Below are 18,594 nucleotides of genomic sequence, written 5' to 3'. Positions count from 1 at the left end.
CTAGCAAACTACCACTGGTATTTTTCACAGACCTAGGACAAAAAATTTCACAATTTGCATGGAAACACAAAAGACCCCGAATAGCCAAAGCAATCTTGAGAACAAAAAAAGGAGCTGGAGGAAATCGGCTCCGACTTAAGACTACACTACAAAGCTACAGTAATCAAGACAGTATGGTACTGGCACAAAAACAGAAAGATAGATCAATGGAACAGGATAGAAAGCCCAGACATAAATCCACGCACATATGGTCACCTTATCTTTGATAAAGGAGGCAGGAATGTACAGTGGAGAAAGGACAGCCTCTTCAATAAGTGGTGCTGGGAAAACTGGACAGGTACATGTAAAAGTATGGGATCAGATCACTCCCTAACACCATTCACAAAAATAAGCTCAAAATGGATTAAAGACCTAAATGTAAGGCCAGAAACTATCAAACTCTTAGAGGAAAACATAGGCAGAACACTCTATGACATAAATCACAGCAAGATCCTTTTTGACCCACCTCCTAGAGAAATGCAAATAAAAACAAAAATAAACAAATGGGACCTAATGAAACTTCAAAGCTTTTGCACAGCAAAGGAAACCATAAACAAGACGAAAAGACAACCCTCAGAATGGGAGAAAATATTTGCAAATGAAGCAACTGACAAAGGAATAATTTCCAAAATTTACAAGCAGCTCATGCAGCTCAATAACAAAAAACAAACAACCCAATCCAAAAATGGGCAGAAGACCTAAATAGACATTTCTCCAAAGAAGATATACAGACTGCCAATAAACACATGAAAGAATGCTCAACATCATCAATCATTAGAGAAATGCAAATCAAAACTACAATGAGATATCATGTCACACCAGTCAGAATGGCCATCATCAAAAAATCTAGAAAGAGTAAATACTGGAGAGGGTGTGGAGAAAAGGGAACACTCTTGCACTGTTGGTGGGAATGTAAATTGACAGAGCCACTATGGAGACAGTATGGAGGTTCCTTAAAAAACTACAAATAGACCTACCATATGACCCAGCAATCCCACTTGGGCATATACCCTGAGAAAACCATAATTCAAAAAGAGTCATGTACCAAAATGTTCATTGCAGCTCTATTTACAATAGCCCAGAGATGGAAACAACCTAAGTGCCCATCATCAGATGAATGGATAAAGAAGATGTGGCACATATATACAATGGAATATTACTCAGCCATAAAAAGAAACGAAATTGAGCTATTTGGAATGAGGTGGATAGACCTAGAGTCTGTCATACAGAGTGAAGTAAGTCAGAAAGAGAAAGACAAATACCGTATGCTAACACATATATATGGAATTTAAGAAAAAACAATGTCATGAAGAATGTAGGGGTAAGACAGGAATAAAGACACAGACCTACTGGAGAACGGAGGATATGGGAAGGGGGAAGGGTGAGCTGTGACAAAGCGAGAGAGAGGCATGGACATATATACACTACCAAACGTAAGGTAGATAGCTAGTGGGAAGCAGCCACATAGCACAGGGAGATCAGCTCAGTGCTTTGTGACCGCCTGGATGGGTGGGATGGGGAGGGTGGGAGGGAGGCAGATGCAAGAGATATGGGAACATATGTATATGTATAACTGATTCACTTTGTTATAAAGGAGAAACTAACACACCATTGTAAAGCAATTATACCCCAATAAAGATGTTAAAAAAAAAAAAAGTACATAGACGGAGAGGTATACTTTATATAGTTAGAATTTTATAAAGTTAAATTTAAATGCTAGGGATTTTTGTTTTTTCGAGATTATTCTTTTTATTTTGTATATGTGGTAAAATGTCTTTTCTGTTATGAAGTAATTGTAATCATAAATAGTAGATTTTAAGTGATTTTACATGGCAAAATAAACTCGGCAACCCTATGTCCATCTCCAAATGACTTTTGATACTGCTCTGGGAACCACTGTAAGAGAATGTAAGAATTTACTTTGTGAGCTAAAAATATGTGTATAGAGTGACTCTTATTGCTGTTGTCTCTGAAACTGCCATTTTTTGTATGGTGATGAAAATATTATCCAGCTGGTCCTAAAGTTTCCTGAGGAACCCAAACTAAAGCAGAGCTTCTCCTGGGAGTCTAACTGGGGCCAGGCTTCTCACAGAGAAAGAACTCAGGGGCCCACAGGCAGCATACAGCCCCTGGGTTAGGCCCTGGCCTTCTCTTGAAGAAGAGGAATTTCATCCCCCAGGACTTTTACTTCCAGGAGGGGACCAAGTGAATAGCATGATAGGACTCTCACTCTTTAGTGGCTAAGAACCTCTCTGCCTACGAGTCAGTGATGAGAGGGATAAGTCCAGTTTGCTGCAGGAGAGCAGGGACAATGAAGGAAAGGAGAGCCTGGTGCTCATACTTGGGAACCTGTGTCAGGCTGGTGGAGCTCTAAATGGCCAGGACCAGCGATGCAGCAATGTTTGCATAGGAGACGGAACAGCCCAGGACTCCTGTCACAGTAAATGGTGCTGGAAAATCCCAGAGAGCCATGTCGGCCTCTTGTTTTAAATCCATTTTTCCATACATGTTTTAAATCCATGTTTTCACCTTACAAAGAAATACTTCATTGAAAGAAATAAAAACAAGCCAGAGATGAAAATCAAATTCACTAATATGCTAAGTTAGACACAATCCTGTTAATATTATAATATATAACCTCAGGGTGGTTTTTTTTCCCTAGTCATGAACATTTTTTCAAACAAAAATAACATAATATTGTGCATACAGTTTTCTACCTTTTTTTTTCTGTTAACAGAAAACCCACATTTTTTCACGTCACTAAATGTACCATGTTATTTTAATTGCTATGCAGTACACTGTGCAAATGTGCCATAATTTAACAAACGGGGTGGGAGGGGTATTTGGGTTTCTACACACACACACACACACACACACACACACACACACACACACCATAGGGCAGTGCTAGCTCTTATAGCTAAACCCTTCCATACAAAAAATGCTAATTGCAGACTCTAGATAATGGGTATATGAGTATCCACTTTATCATTCTTTCAACTTTTCTGCATGTCTGAAACTTCTAATAATAGGATTATGGTGAAAAAAATTTAATATCCTCGTATACAGAATGAGTTGGGTCAACGAGGATGCCTGTTTACAAGTTCTGGAATGAGAGCTGGACGACCAGCTTCCCGGATGATCTCTGGCACGGGTGGGCTCGTCCTGCGCTGCCGGAGGCCGGGGGCTGAGCACCAGTCCCGGGAAACCCGGGGCCGAAAGAGCGCCCTGTGCGCGCTTTCGCACGGCCTCCCTGAAAAAGAGCAGCTGAGCGCCAGGCTGCCAGGCGCTCCGCATCTAAGCTGCAGGCGCCCGGAGAAGAAAAGGGCCAGTGTGCGCTCGCGAAACTCAAAAGCCCTTCTCCAGGCCCAGGGACTCACGGGGGAGGGGGGGAGGGATACGAAACTGCGCTTTAACAGTGTGGGCAGTCAGGCCGTGGGTGCCCCGCAGGACAAAAGGGCCTCAGTGCTGGAGAGAAGGCAGCCCCCGGGGCCTGGCGGCAGCATAAAGGGAAGCTGTGTCCCCAACAGCACTCAAGTTCACCTTTGTCTTCTGAGCCCAAGTCGAAGGAAGGGTACAGAAGGAGCCCGCAGGCTCACCTCCCTCCTCAGGGATCCGATGATAAGAATGGCCAAGCTCTTTCTCCAAGATGCTGGGAATTCAGATGAAAATAGCACTGAGCTTGCCTGCTAGCTGGGACAGGGGTCAGTGTTTATGTCAGTAGCTGCGTCCTCTGGCCAGGGCCAATGAGGAGGAGGGAAGCCAGTACAAATTACTTGAACCAGTGGCCCTGGAGGGGCCCAGGCAAACATGTTACAGAGCAATAAGAATTTGCCCTTGTTGGGGTGTTGATTGAGGACAGGAGTGGGAGATGAGCAGATTCCTTTCCAACAGACCCTAACCAACTATTGGCAATACAGATGCTGCCACTGCCTCTTCCCAAAAGAGAGAGGCCACCCCTGTATCCTGGCCTGACAGTTGCCGCCCATTGATCAGCAGGGGAAGGTCAATGGTGGAAGGTTAAAGGCTACCCGCTCTTACACCTGACCTTTGCTGAGTTTTCACCTGGAGTTGGCACAAGATCAGCCATCGTGGGCCAGGTCTTTGTTGGCACTTAAGGAGGAAAAAAGGCTCTTAGCTGAATTCCTAAATAATTTCAGTGGCTTGAAGCAGAGTGAGGAGTGGGTGTAATGAAGAGCAATTCATAAGCCACTCCCAACGCCATCCCCCCGCCACACACACACACACACACACACACACACTCTGGTTGTACCTAAATTTTGTAATTTTACTTTCTGCCCTAGAGAGGTGAGATACTTAAAACAACAACAACAAACAAACAAACGAGCTGACATACAAACTGTGAATCTCAGACTGAGTTTCATTCCTAGCCTTGCCACTTACTGTCTAAGACTTTGGACAACTAACTTAACCTCATTCAACTGCCTCATCTATAAAGTGGGCATATGATATCTACCTTATAGAGTTGCTGTTGGAATTAAAAGAGAAAGTATATGCAAATGTACCTAGCATGATAGTAAGCTTTCAAATAAAGTTTTTTCTTCATTTGTTTTTTAAAACCTGATTATTCCTAATATTGTTCCAGATGAATTTGAGGCTGTTTCCACAAATATAGACAGTACCACACCGTAAATAATAAATGAATACTTTCAAGTCATGCTCTGTATAATTCTGAGTTTTTTATCTTTACAAGAATGTATTCATCCATTAACTTGTGAAATAAACACACTGAAGAACCAAGTGAAGATAACAAACAAGGAAATTAAGGTGACAGCAGTGGTGATAGTATATAAAGTGTTTGACAGAAGGGCAAGTAAACTTGCTAGAAATAGGCTGTCGATTTAACTCCTGGCTCCCAAGCAGCCAAGACAAAGAGGGAAACATGATCATTTCCACGATTCCTGGTGTTCACTGATGAAAACAAACCTGCGTCTCAGGATCACAAGCTATTTCTCTACAAATTTCTCTTGAAAGTTTTTGTTTAAATAAACACAGCCGGCTCTTTTGTGAACATCAGCAATGCTCTTTAGGAGTTTCACAGGGATGTTTTTCATACTGCTCCTCAGTGATGGCCTAATGTCCATGCACAAATCAGTGAGGGCGCTCTTCCAAGCAGCTCACTTAAACCACCTTCGCCTACACCACCAACTACGATAGCACTGTGCAACTGACTAGCACTTCACAACTGGCGCACCCCATTCGAGTACACTAATCCATTTACTCCAGCAATCCTGAGACTTGATCAAGGCCCTCTGCTAGAAGATGGTAGAGCCGAGACTCCAAATCATATGTTTCCACATCTGTACATATGGTTCCACCAACACGGAATAAGTCATGGGCAACTGTAAGAGAATCAAAGAAGAAAAGAGACCTAGTGTCTTATAAGGATAATATCTAGCGGGCCACAGAAAAGCTGATAAGAAACAGAATAACAGAGGGCAGCTAAGTTAGCCCAACTAACTTGAAGGTGAAGGATTTGAGCTTAGAAGGCGAGAAAAAAGAGACAAAAGAGTTTACACAGTAATGGGGAAAATGCTAGGTGATCACTTGTGTAAATCACATGGACTCCAAGCCTTATGGTGAAGATGGAGGGTGGAGATTTGGTCATAGGAACTATATTAGTGTGCTCAGGCTGCCATAACAAAATACCACAGACTGGTGGCTTAAACACCAGACTTTATTTTCTTACTGTTCTGGAGACTAGAAGCCCAAAATCAAGGTGCTGGCAGGGTTGGTTTCTGGTGAGACCTCTCTTCCTGGCTTTCAGATAGCTGCCTTCTCACTGTGTCCTCACGTGGCCTTTCTTTTGTGCATGCACGGAGAGACAGCATGCTGGTGTCTCTTCCTCTTCTTATAAGGACACCTATCTTGTCCAATTAGGGCCCCGCCCTTATGTCCTCGTTAAACCTTTATTGCCTCTTTAAAGGCCCATCTCCAAATATAGTCACACTGAGGGTTAGGGCTGTAATATGTGAATTTGGGGGGGGAACACAATTCAGTCCACAACAGGAGCCAAAGGTTGGGTGAGGGGAGTGTCCCTAGAACATGGAAAGGAGAAAATTCCAGATCTGCCAATGAGAACCTTATTCCTTCAGGCTGTGGGACACAGGCTAGTCCCAGCTGGTAAAGAACGTAAAACCGAGAGGCCCTTTCGTACAGGGCGGAAGCTGTGCAGGGTCTCACAAGGGATCAACATGTAGCATCACAGCATGTTAGCACGAGAACCCTGCAGATGAAACCCCTGGCTTGGCCACATATAAGCTCTGTGACCTCGGGCAAGACACTTAAGTGTTCACATTCTGAGTGTCCTTATTGCTAAAATGGGGCTAATAATACCTACTTAATCTACTGCAGAAGGTAGAAAATTGGAGACCCATTCCCAGCCTCCCCACACCAACACATCCCAACTGTACATAAACCTTGTAATCAATTATGAAATAAAGTGAAATGGTGGGTATAAAAGTGCTGGGGAAACTAGAAGGTACCATATAAACGATGCAAACGGTAACATCGACAGCAGTGATGACAGCAGCAGAAGCTACCCTCTGGCATTTTGCCAACTCAACAGTGGCCTCGGCTGCCTCTGTGTGAGCCCTGCCGGTGCTGCTTGAGGCCGGCGTTCATCACAGCAGTGGCACCAGGAGCCCCTCGAGAGGACCCCCCGAGATTGCCAGGCCAAAAGGGCCCATCCTCCCCCTCCTTCAATAACGTGCCCAATTACTCCCTCCCCTACTACTTGTCTCTGCCTCACTTCCCTCCAGTCTCCCCCCGGAACTTAGATGTTGGTAAGGCGAGAGCAGGTACAGATAGAACCCCAATCCTCCTGAACCGCGTGGGTCCGGGGTCCGGCATGTCTTCATTGTCTATCATAACTGAGTGGCCATGGGTGCACGCTGAGGGTCCCCAGAGGTTGCTGGAGTGGCCACCTTGTTCCTGCTCTGGCCCAGGCCCAGAGCCACAGCAGGACTTGGAACACACTGGAGAGCAAGGAGAGATCCACCCAGGAAGCACCCTGGGTCCCCGACGTCCTGGTCTTAGTGACTCTCTTCTTTGGGGAGCCAGGTGGCAAGAGGAGGATGAAAAGGAAGTTGCCATTTCTGCCTCTGCCTTGGCAGAAGTTCCTGAAGCCTTGGTTTCCTTCTGTGAAAAGGGAGTAATGCCATCCTCACAGCAAGGCTGCGAGCATTAAGTGAGAGGACCCAGGTGAAATGCCAGCAACAGGGCCCGGCAGGCGGGAATCCCAATGGAGGGGCTACAGCCATGTTTCTCGTGTCATTGTAATGCTCCCCTTCTCCCCCTGCTACCTTGACACCTGGTACGTATTCCTACTGTGGCATTTATTCATATGTGGAATTAGATACTATAACTATTAAAATCACTCTTTATTGAATGTCTATCACGTGCCAGGCACTGTTTTAAGTGCTGTGCGTTATTTCACTTAATCCTCACAACTCCTGTTTTGTAGACAAAAAAGCTCAGGGTGAGGTAACTTGTCCAAGATGGGATTTGAACCCCAGAATGTCTGAATCCAGAGTCTGTACTCTTATCCTCTAATCGATTGAGTGCTTCTGTTCATTCTGCTGTACTATAATTTGTTTGTTTATTAGATCTCCTTCCCCTATTTTAAATGATAAGCATTCTAAGGGCCAACACCTCATTTTATTAATCTCCTTTCTCCTGTACCAGCACAGGGTCTGGCACACAGTAGGCACATAGGAAACAGCCAACATTTATTGAGCACATGTATTATGTTCTGAACACATTACAGATGCTGCCTCACTTATGTGTTAGGAGTTTGTTTGTTTTGGTTTCAATATTCATTTATTTATTTGGCTGCGCCAGGTCTTAGGTGCGGCACGCGGGACCTTCATTGCCACGTGAGAGATCTTCGTTGCAGCATGTGGGATCTAGTTCCCCAACCAGGGATCGAACCCAGGCCCCCTGGATTGAGAGCTTGGAGTCTTAACCACTGGACCACCAGGGAAGTCCCTGTGTTAGGAGTTATTACACCCATTTGTCAGATGAGAAAGGTTATGTTACGTGAATGTGATCAGTGCCAGCTCTGCCCTAGATCTGCCTGATTCCAGAGGGCATGTATTTAACTCCCCCCAACCACAGGAGCGATACTGATCCTTAGGGAAGGCAGCTTCACATGCAGAAGTGGAAAATACATTTGTTTAAGTGAATAAAAGCAGTCCCTCCTTTATGTTTATACACACAAATATATGTGTTTATTAACATGTAGCCATATATATTGCCAGTATGTGTCTAGTTTAGCTCTGGAAGCTGTGTCTCTAGGAAGTTGCATTTTGGGGGTAGGAAGAGCTGATAAGCAGGGAGGAGACTTACTTTTCACTGTACACCTTTTTGTACCTTTCGAATTTTGAATGATGTGTAAGTATTTTCTAGTTAAAAACAATTAAAATATTTTAAAAGACTACTCTATTTTTGGTGGAAAAGATACTGAATCCAGGAGACCCTGGTTCTAACCTCATCTCTGCCACTGGATAAATCTGAATAATGATCAGATTTATTTTCAGTTTCTTCATCGATTAAATGGGTACAGGAATAGCTGCCCTACCTTCCTCACAGGGTCAAACAAGATCACCTGCCCAAAAGCATTTTGTAAGGTGCGAACCACCCTGCATATCCCACACATTACTAACATCATAGTTGAACATCCAGAGCACGTCCACCCACTCCGGACACCTGAGGCCCTTGCAAAAAGCAGCATGGCCTTGAGGGAGATAGGGGCATTTCCAGGTTAGAAAAGAGATTTGAAGGGTCCAGCAGACATCTGCGGCCAGGGCAGCATGAAACACCAGAATGAAATCTCTCAGCAAAGCGCTTATACTTCCCCTTCTAACACCATCGCACACCCACAGGAAGTGGTCTCACTGCTCTTGGGGCTTAAGGACATATACAGAGGTAAGAAAATGGCCAGGAGAAAGGCAGCCCCTCTGCAACTGGTGGAGGTAAATACAGTGATGATGGTAGAAGCTGTTGGTGGTTGGTGGTGCTGCCCTGTTGCTATTTTCTGCTTGGCTAGAGAAGATTCCAGGTGCAGGGAAGCTGTAAGGTCTGCAATGTCATGGGGTAGTAAAGTTTGGCAACCTCTTCCTCAGGAGTTCTATCACCCCCAGCTCAGCAAGCACAACTATTTTGGCCAGAAAACAAAGCTTTCCTTAGAGAATTTATTTTCAAAAGTAGAACTGGGGGCTTCCCTGGTGGCACAGTAGTTAAGAATCCGCCTGCCAATGCAAGGGACATGGGTTTGATCCCTGGTCCGGGAAGATCCCACATGCCGCGAAGCAACGAAGCCTGTGTGCCACAGCTACTGAGCCTGCACTCTAGAACCCGCGAGCCACAACTACTGAGCTCACGTGCCACAGCTACTGAAGCCCTCGCACCTAGAGCCCGTGCATCACAACGAAGAGTAGCCCCCGCTCGCCACAGGGAGAGAAAGCCCGCGTGCAGCAATGAAGACCCAAGCAGCCCAAAATAAATAAACTAGGGGATTTTCTAGTTTCTGAGGCAAAGGGTGGAGTGGCAAGAGCCTGGGGATTTGGAAATCTGGGTTCTTTTAATATGCCTCCAAAAGTCTGTGACCTTGGGCAGGTCCCTTCACTTCCCTGGGCCTCAGTTTCCCCATCTGTATATGAGGGACTTGAACTGAATCATCTCTTTGGTTCTCTCCATACCAAAGATCCTATGTCCTGGAAACTCTGCCTTGGGCTCTGCTTGCGATGTCCTCACCCACATGCTGCCAGCCCTGTGTCTCTCTCTGACAGTCTCTAGGGAGTCTGCTGGGTTTCCCCATCCCAGTCATCAGCATCTGGAGGCCACAGATAGGCCTCCCTGAGACGTGAACACCCCAGCAAAGGAAAGTGCCACTGGCTTGACATCACACCAGGAAATCTTGATTCTCACACTGTCACACTGGGGTGGGAGTTTGGGTAAGAAACAGACCACATACATGATCCAGCAATCCCACTCCTCTGGGCATATATCCGGACAAAACGATAATAAAAAAGACACATGCACCCCTACGTTCATAGCAGCACTGTTCACAATAGCCAAGACACGGAAACAACCTAAATGTCCACTGACAGATGAATGAATAAAGAAGATGTGGTACATATATACAATGGAATACTACTCAGCCACAAAAAAGAACAAAATAATCCCATCTGTAGCAACATGGATGAAACTAGAGATTATCACACTAAGTGAAATAAGTCAGAAAAAGAAAGACAAATACCATATGATATCACTTATATGTGGAATCTAAAATATGGCACAATTGAACCTATCTACAAAACAGAAACAGACTCACAGACACAGAGAACAGACTTGTGGTTGCCAGGGTGGGCGGTTGTGGGGGAAGGGGAGGGATGGACTAGGAGTTTGGGGTTAGTACATGCAAGCTACTGTATCACAGTTAGAATGGATCAACAACAAGGTGCTACTGTATAGCACAGGGAACTATATCCAATCTCCTGAGATAAACCATAATGGAAAAGAACACAAAAAAGAATGTATATATGTGTATAACTGATGTACAGCAGAAATTAACACAAACATTGTAAATATTTTTAAGTATTCAACTCTACTTCAAAAATTAATTAATTAACTAATAAAGTTACTGACCATTATCTTTACTGAAAATTTTGTAATCTATTATTGCTCAAAATATTTTTAAAGGAATGGGTAGAGTACTGATGTTCACACAACTGACAATCTTCTCCTATAATAAAAGCTCATTAATTTAGGTTTCACTAAAAAAGAATAAGAGAAACAGAGCTCGTACATACTTGTGTATGTGTACACGCACATGTGTATTCACTTGCATGTGTTAGGAGGAGGGGCCAGGAAATTGTGACTGTGCACCTATCATCCTGAGCGATAGGCACTTTCTCCTAGAAACAAGGGGAAATCACAGCAGCAGTTTCAACCCAGGTAGCTGAAACACTGCATTTCCAGCCGCTTTGCTTCCTGTGGTTGTGGTGGTGGTGGAAAGGGGTGATGTTCCTATCATTTCAACTCTGAGTTATATTTTGGGGCTTCTGGGGTTTAGCTTGGAAGTATAACCAGCACTTCAGTGTGGTTTCTTTGGGAAAATGTTCTGAGTTCCAAGCAAACTGTTTACACACTCTCAGCACACAACCATGTGTGGGTCAGGACTACTGTGCTCCTCTCGACTCCACCAAGGCACCTAACTCAGTCACGGGCACATAATCATCAATACTCCACGAATCCAATTAAAATATCAATATAATAAAGGGTCTTCTCTTCGTGACTTAATAAGTCTCCCTATGTCTAGGAACAGTAGGGTGACCAACTCTCCCTAGATTAGCCAGGACGGTCTCGGTTTTAAAATTAAGTCCCACATCCGGGGATCTCCTCACTCCTGGGAAAACCAAAATATGACTTAAAGAAGAGAGCGAGGGTCTTCCCCGGTGGCGCAGTGGTTGAGAGTCCGCCTGCCGATGCAGGGGACACGGGTTCGTGCCCCGGTCCCGGAAGATCCCACATGCCGCGGAGCGGCTGGGCCCGTGAGCCATGGCCGCTGAGCCTGCGCGTCCGGAGCCTGTGCCCCGCAAGGGGAGAGGCCACAACAGTGAGAGGCCCGTGTACAACAACAACAACAAAATAAAATAAATAAAAAGAGCAAATCTTCTGTAGGCAGGGGTTTTGCGCTCTATTCTCCTCTCTGGGAATATGGAGGCTGCTCATGCATTTCCAAGCCCCTGTCCAGGGATCCTCCTGAGGGGTGTGGCCTGGGCAGCAGTTCCCTGAGAAGGAGTTTAGAGTAACAAGCAGAGGCTTTAAGGCCTCTGCCCCAGGGACACTGCTCACCAGGGCAGGTGACTGGATTCCACTTTGTGGTGTTGTCCTCACCACTCGTGCTTGAGTCCGTTGTGTGGTCAGGGCCAGACCAGCTCATACCCTAGGCCTTCCGTGAGCATTTGACTCATGCTTTTCTTGGAGCATTCACTGAGCAGCCCTTACCAGACGTGCCTCCCTGCCCTTTCGCTCCTCACATGCCTCCCCATGTGATGGGAGAAAATAAATAGGAGGCGTGGGAGGGGGCACTGGCATGTGATCAGAAGCTCTGGGTGAACTCTCCTCATCCTCTTCCCCAGGGTACGTGGGAGAGAAGGGCCGTTTTATCCAGAGGATCTGGATGTGCCTGGTTAAGTTCACTCTGGAACATTAGAGAATGTCTAAACATGTGTCAGAAACACAAGTCAAGAGCACGGATTGCACAGTGTGAGTCTACTGGGGTCCCTGAACCCATTCAGGACGAATCAAGCATTCTGACATTCTTAGTTCAGTTTTTCAACCTCTGTATTGTTGACATTTGGGGGTTGCTGTCCGGTACATTGTAGGATACTTAGCAGCTTTTCTGGTCTTAACCCACTAGATGCCAGTAGCACTCTCTCCAGTTGTGATAATAAAAAATATTCCAGACATTGCCAAATGTCCCCTGGGGAGATAATCACCCCTGGTTGAGAACCTCTGAGTTAGAGCAGTCCAGGAGTCCCTGTGTGTCCCATCTTCCTGGACCTTCATAGCTTAAGCAACATGCTTTTATGCACATTACATGAAAAGCTAGTTCCCCAGGAAATCTGAAAACTATGAACTCTGAAGCCAATCTCACCAATGCTTGCTCTGAGCCAGCCAACCAGATGGTGAAATGCGACCCTTGCCATAGTAAATACATGGCTGGCTTGCTGCCTGTAGTACCATGGCGACATGGTTTCCGAAGACGTCAATGCTGCCACTGCCACCATCAAGACCAAGCACAGCATCCAGTTTGTGGACTGATGCCCCACTGGCCTCAAAGTTAGCATTAATTACCAGCCTCCAGGATGTTCATAGTTTTTCCACAGAGAAAGCTCTCTATGGCCAAGTAAATAATCACATGTTCCATGGTCCAACATGTTGAGGAATTGCTGCCTGACATATAATAAATCTTTCCCCTCATGGAGAGTCAAAATGCATTAGGATATTAGAGGCTATAAAAAGTCTGACAGTAAGGAAACCTGTTCAACTCTGTTTGACAAGACAGTAGATGCTTGGCCACAGTCCTTTAATAGCAATTTCCTTTAAACGTTCTTTTCTTTTTTCCTTTGTGCTTTTCCTAAATGTTTGGGCAGCTTCATCATCTTGATTCTTGCTCAGATTTCATGGAAACTGGTGGCAGCCTACCTAAATTGCTGTAGAAGTTACAAGGACATGGAAAAATTTTCTTCAATTCTTGAATTAAAAAGAGAATTTGGTCAATATTTCCAGGGATTGTAGATGGGGGCCACTATAACTGGCAAGGGTGAGTTGGCTATGGATACAGGTCCAGAGTGTTTGCTATGATTATACTCTAGGTGGTTGTCCCTTTAGAGTTTTGCTACCTGAACAGGTGTGAAAGAGTCTTTGAAGAGGTAAAGCAGCCCTGAGCAGACCCAGGGCACCAGGATCAGGCTTACTCAATTTCTATTCTGAGCAAGGGAAGCCATCACTTTAAATACTGTGTTCTCGTTGCTAAGGAAACCAGATAAGTGGGTTGCCAACACAGTCTTCAATCTTTCCATGAAGATTAAAGCACCTTGTTCCAGCTGGAGAGCAGATAGGAAAGTCATAGGTGTGAGCCATATTTCTCATTACCTGGGGGAGGGTTAGGCCAGGTGATGGATGAAGTGAGACAGTTTCTGGTTCATGGGGAAGAAGATAAAATTTGTAGCTATTGGCTCTTAACAAATTCTAACTATTTGCTAAATCAATCAAGATAGGGATTTAATCCTGACTTCTAGTTCCATTTCTACCACTAATCTTCTTTGTCAATGTACTGAAGGCAGACTCAGTACAAAGTGTGGGAAGTCAGTTACAGAATAGAAAGTGGTTGCATTTTAGTTGGCCTGTTCCTTTTGGTTATTCTAATTAAATATCTCAAGCATGTAAAAAGTATATAAAGAATAATATACCACACTCTTAAGTACTGATCATACAGCTTAAAAATGAAACGTTACAGATACACTGGAAGTTGCTTGTGCATTCTTGCCCCCTCCCCATTTAACCTCATAGAAATGTCTCACATATGTGTCACCTCCGCGTATACAGGAATCATTAGGTACTAAACCTACAATATGTTTTGAGTTACAAGCAACACAGGACCATTAAATACAGAGTAACTCTAGGAGCCCCCCTATTCTAGGGTAAGGCTTTTTCCCTTTGAGATTTAGGTTAGTTTTTCTTCCAATCCCAGACCATGAACAAAAGGGGAAGTAGGGGTTGTCAGGAAGTCAGAGAGTAGGAGTGGCTGCACAGAGCACGGCTGCACTGCAAATGCTGATTTCCTTGCTTTAGCCTTCTTTCATTCATTAATCCGAAAGATTTATTGAGTGCCTATTTTGTGCCAGGCATTGTACTAGGCACTGAAGGTAAGCAGAAACAAAACAGTCCTAAGTCATTGCCTGCACAGGGTTTAGTAGGGGAGGAGAGACAAGATGAATAAAATCTAGAGGAAGTTAGAGCTTGGTAAGTACAGATGGGTGGCGGAGGGGAAGAGCAGGTTTGGGCAATAAAATGACGAAAGACTGTTCCATTTCAGATAGGGTAGCCCCTGACTCCCCTGAGGCCTCACTGTAAAGGTGCACTTGAGCAAAGACCCAAAGAAGGTGCGGGATGAATGGACTTTCCAGCAGAGGGAACAGAGAGTGCAAAGGCCTTGAGGCAGTGGTATGCTTGCCATGTTCCAGACCTAGCAAGGAGGCCAGTAGAGTGAGCAAGGGTGGGCAGAAAGGTGTGGCAGAAGAGGAGGTCAGAGGAGGTCTCTGTGTGAGTGTACAGGCATGTGGACCACTGTAGATAAGGAAGAAGTCGTCTTCTTCTCCGGGTGAGATGGAGCCATGGGAAGGCTTAGAACAGAGGAGTGACATGATCTCTTAGGTTTGTAATAGGATTGTTATGGCTGCCGTGTTGAGAATAGACCACAGGAGCACAAGAGTGAAAACAGTATGACCAGGGGAGAGATGGTTGCAAGAATCCATGTGAGAGATGGTGAAGCCAGGAAGGAGTGAAAAGTCATTGAATTCTGGTTATATTTTGGTATGAAACTAACAGAATTTCCCGACAGACTGGACGTGTGGGAAGAAGAGGGCTCAAGGTTTTGGGCTAGTTGGTTCTGGACACCCTATCTGAGTGTAATGGAGGTGGTGGTGGTTGGAGAGGCTGAAAGGCTTCCACACCTACAGCTCTGCCTGGAGAGAGCACCCTCCAGGTGCTCTTGCGTCCCTGCTGCAGCCCTGGTACCATTCTTTATGCCCCCAGCCACCCACCCTGACACAATGCTGGTTCTTGCCACATGTAACCACAAAGGTGGAAAGTTCTCAAAGCATTTATGGTGAACGCCTCTCTTCATAGAATCACAGACCATTTGGGTTTGAAGGAACCTTAAAGATCACCTATGGAAGACTCTGTTGGTTGTTAAAAACAGACAAGCTCTCTACAATTAAGAAAAAACAGTAGTGATCAAAGGCCTAGGAACGGGCTAAAAAGGCAAAGCTGTCAGCATAGAAGGCAGATCCTTATTCTGTTGCTCTCATGGTGAAACTGAGCAGAACCCTGAGGGGCTCCTGGGCACGAAAGCCTTTCTGTGTCCCGTTTCTTGTTTGTAGGGAACAGCCTCCAGCCTCCATGACCTTCCCTGAGTTCCACAAGACAGATTCGAACAGTTGCCAAACAGGGAAGGGAGGGGATGCAGAGACAAGGCAGGAGCAGGCAAGAAACAACAGTGCAGCCTTGGGGCAGGTCCTGGTTCTGCCTCAAGGGATACACATAACAATCTCTTTGAGCTCTTTACAGAACTAAAACCCCCAACAAATGGAAGACGTCAGCATTCTTCACTCCAGAGAAGATGACAGTTTGATAACCTTGAGAAGCTCATCAGACCACCTGAGACCAGATTACAGGAGTGAAGACCCTGCACACACCCTGATCCTTACTAGCAAGCCTGCCCTTGAACCCTTGCTATAAAACTCCTCACCAGGGGCTTCCCTGGTGGCACAGTGGTTAAGAGTCCGCCTGCCAATGCAGGGGACACGGGTTCGTGCCCCGGTCTGGGAAGATCCCACATGCCGCGGGGCGGCTGGGCCCGTGGGCCATGGCCGCTGAGCCTGCGCATCAGGAGCCTGTGCTCCACAACGGGAGAGGCCACAACAGTGAGAGACCTGCGTACCGCAAAAAAAAAAAAAACTCCTCACCAAATCCTCCTGGGTTGGGACACACAGTTTTTCAGGGCACAACTCCACTGTGTCCCCCTTTGCCTGCCAAAGCAACAACGTTGTTCTTTTCTACTTTACCTAAAACTCCGTCTCTGGGATTTGATTTGGCACTGGTGCACAGAGGCCAAGTTTTCGGCATCAGGAGCCTCTCTACTGTCTTGGCACACCCACTCCATTCACTTCCTGTGGCCTTCAGTTCAGATTTTTGAGGAAACTAGGGTGATTGACTTAATTACCATGGCCCATTCTGGGTACCAAGCTGCTCTGAGGGTACTGGCAGCCTTTGGCTATGGTGGCCTTGGAAAGTGCCCAGCCTGGTCCAACTCAGGACCACCCTTGACCAAGGAATGGACTTGCTGTTTCCCCAAGGAGGATAACTGACTCAACCGGCACATCCCTCGTTGATAAAGGTGAACCAGAGAATCAAGGGACTTGGCCAATGGTCCAGAGGGAGTAGAGAATGAGAAACATGAGCCCAGGCCTCCCAAAGCCCTGTACGGACAAAGCAGCAGGGCTTGTTTCCAATGATGCTCCTCCCAGGCAGCCACATGCCTTCTACCACTGGGTAGAACTTTATACTATTTCTAGTACATCCATGACAGATGTATCATCCCTAGAAATAAAGGGAAGAACTGGGGAAAAACTAAACAAGTTTCAAGTGCTGTTGGACATCATTATCAATTTGAGAGGCTGGGAAACTTTCTGTGAAGGACCAGATAGCAAATATTTTAGGCTTTGAGGGCCAGATGGTCTCTGTCACAACTATTCAACTCTGTCAATGTAGCACAAAAGCAGTCATGGACAATATGTAAATGAATGGGTGAGGCTGTGTTCCAAGAAAACGTTATTTATAAAAACAGGCCGCTGGCGGGACTCCCCTGGTGGCGCAGTGGTTAAGACTCCACGCCCCCAATGCAGGGGGCCCAGGTTCGATCCCTGGTCAGGTAACTAGATCCCACATGCATGGCACAACTAAGAGTTCGCATGCCACAACTAAGGAGCCCGACTGCCGCAACTAAGACCCGGTACAAAGAAAACAACAACAAAAAAAGGCTGCTGGCTGACTTGGCTCACAGGCTGCATGCCGTTTGCTGATCCCCTTAACTAAAAGGTTATGAAATAGTTTAAATGGTGCATCTTGAGTACTAAGGGACAAGTAAAAATTAACTAGTTGAATCCTTTTTCTTGGCCATCATTGTGTTTGAATATTTGTAAAGTAGGAACACAGATCTTTCTTACCTTCCTTATTACAAATATTAGAGCATTTATGAGGAATCACCATTTGCCTTACAAGACAGGTTTTAGGAAGGAGAAAGCAAGGAAAAAGTACAATGACAGGGATAATCACCTCTAATATTTCTCCTATGATTGAGAAACCAATAATTTTCAAACTTTCTCTTATTCCTCCTTAACCAGAGCTAACACACAAAATTAACTGCTTAAATTTCAATCATTATCCTATTCTCAAGCAGAGGGTTTACAAAGCAATGAAAATGCTCCAACTCACGTAAACAAAGAAGCAAAGATAATCTGGGGAAACTGTACACCTAAGTAGGACCACTTTTACTCACATCACTCTTCCTCTAATAGATAAGGGTGCAACCAACACTGCCTTAAATCAGAATCCCACCATAGGAAGGCTGTGGTTATTACCTGTGCCCTCTAGTAATTCAAGGCTATGACCAAGCCTGATGCTTCTGAGAAGACAAAGCACTCATTCCTTCCACAGAAACCTGTACTACTTCAGGCCCCAAACCACAGCTAAGTCACAATTGCATTCTCTGGTTGCTCAGCTAGGAGCTCCAAACTTCATGCAATTCAGTATCTTATTTGCTCTAACCCTCTGTACCTTGAATACAGGCAGCCAGGTTATAGCCACAGTTACCCAACGCATTTCTGCAAGAATAAATCTCTTTCCTTACCAGAGGGTTGCCAAATAATTACTCAAAGTGTCAGAAAGATGGGAGGAGCAGGGTGAGGGGAAATAAAAGAGATTGAGACAGGGTCCAAAATAGAAACATCTCCCCCTTTTCCAAACTCTGCATTGTGGGAGCTCCGGCGAAACGTGCTTTGGCCCTGTGATCCACAAGGCTGCCGTTATTACCTATAATGTAATAAGCCAGGTGTCATATTTCATACGTGTTAGAAGAACCCATGTTAAGCTAAAATACTGAATTGCTAAGATAACTTAGACATTTCAAATAACTGAACTACTTAACGTGTGATCTAAATGTCTTTTGATGGTGTTCTCTTT

Source organism: Monodon monoceros, unplaced genomic scaffold, assembly GCF_005190385.1.
Source record: "Monodon monoceros isolate NGI ecotype Baffin Bay Population unplaced genomic scaffold, NGI_Narwhal_1 Super_Scaffold_21, whole genome shotgun sequence".
Classification (NCBI taxonomy): Eukaryota; Metazoa; Chordata; class Mammalia; order Artiodactyla; family Monodontidae; genus Monodon; species Monodon monoceros.
This window is presented reverse-complemented; position numbering follows the sequence as displayed.